Genomic DNA, 1,683 nt, shown 5'->3' on the forward strand with positions numbered 1-1,683 from the left:
AGAATGGGGTTGAGGTTGAGATAAGGGCAGAGGCTTACTGGATTTTGGAAATCTTGATTAGCTGATTAGCTGCCAAACAACTTAAAGGCAATGTTTAAAAAAATAATATCAAATTTTTACTGATTTAAATGGCGTAAGTAGGAAGGCCCGAGGGTTCTGTTAGCCTCACGTTGGCCCCTTGCTGTCTGGACAAAGCGAGCTGATTAGACAGATGGACATTAAGATAGGAAGGCTTTGAATAGATAAGAAAGAAAAGTGGACCAACACAGCTTAACTAACTAGAAGGACTGGTTGAGTGGTAGCATAATATTAACCAGACATGGAGCTTTTCCTCATTGCTACAAGAAATAATGAGGACAAAAATATGTGGATGTATTTTTTTTTTCCCCCGCAGTGAAAAACTCAAACCAGTTGTCTTAACAACATAACAAACTAGCCACTAGCTATTGAGTACATCATATTTTTACGTGGCATATAGATAACCTTAATTAATTATCATGTCAGACTATTTGTAATTTTATAGTATGTGTAAAGGCGAGTACATCTATTCGCCGATTGCAAAGTATTTCTCAAGAAAAAAAGGCATGCTAATATTTATTCCAGTAATAAGAGGTGATTTATGAAAGTTTACAGCTGCGGTTCATCCTCCTCCATCCACATCAGCAAAGAGAAGAAAATTCTGGCGTCTGGTTTACTTTGGCTCGCCTTTTGGGACCCACTTAATGGATGTTCTAACTTAGCGTGCATGCTGCACTCTGTACACTTTCATATTGTTCTCATATGTAGCAACATCTTAAAAGTTGAAGCTTTGCACATTGTGTTTTTATTTGTGGATTAGAAAAATCATGTACTAGAATTAGGCATGGAATGGCCCCGCTTTTCTTTTTTTTCTTTCAACATCCTTGTTTCCTTCCTTTCAGCCATCCTTCCTATCTTTCAAACTTCCTTCTCTCCTTTCCTCCCTTGATTCCTTGCTTATCAGAATTAACCTCCCCCTTTGTTTTCATCTCCTTGTTTTCCTTCCTTCCTTTCTCCTTCCATGCCTCATTCCTTCCACCCTACTTCCCTCTTTGCTTCCTTCCTACTTTTTTCCCCTTCTGTAAACAAGTTAATTAAAAAGTGTAATCTATGCAGGAAATGCACCCTACTTTTGGCACACTATGAATTATTGGTTGGCTCTGATGTAATCTATTTTTCTTTTTTTGCCAGCATTTTTTCTCCTGTCAGTGTTTATTTAATTGCAAAGGTGCAGGGAGCTTTTACGCTTCATCTACTTCAAGGCTTTCTGTTTTGATATGAAAGTCGCTTTTGTACTGTGAAGTTTTCATTTTTGCAAATCTTTCGTCGTGGTTGTGCTGCTTGTGTGTGGCACAGTGTTCCTCTGTTTTTTTTTCAACCGTGTAATTGACAACAAGCTCTTTTTTTAAGGTTCAGGGAAAGCGAAGGGGAGGAGGAGAAAGACTGAGAGCCTCATTTCTGTTTTTTTTAGGTTTCCAGTTTCACCCAACTTGTTTCCGTTGAGTTTTATTCATGACCTCCATCTGGAAATAATAAATGTTCATGAAAACAAGCCATCAGCAATTTTAGGGAAGAGTTGCATGAGTGATGTTACGTCAACACTTCCAAATATGGGCACGCTGGAGACAGCCAATTTGGCGCTGACCGGAAATGCCGCCATTACTC

Source organism: Syngnathus scovelli, chromosome 14, assembly GCF_024217435.2.
Source record: "Syngnathus scovelli strain Florida chromosome 14, RoL_Ssco_1.2, whole genome shotgun sequence".
Lineage (NCBI taxonomy): Eukaryota > Metazoa > Chordata > Actinopteri > Syngnathiformes > Syngnathidae > Syngnathus > Syngnathus scovelli.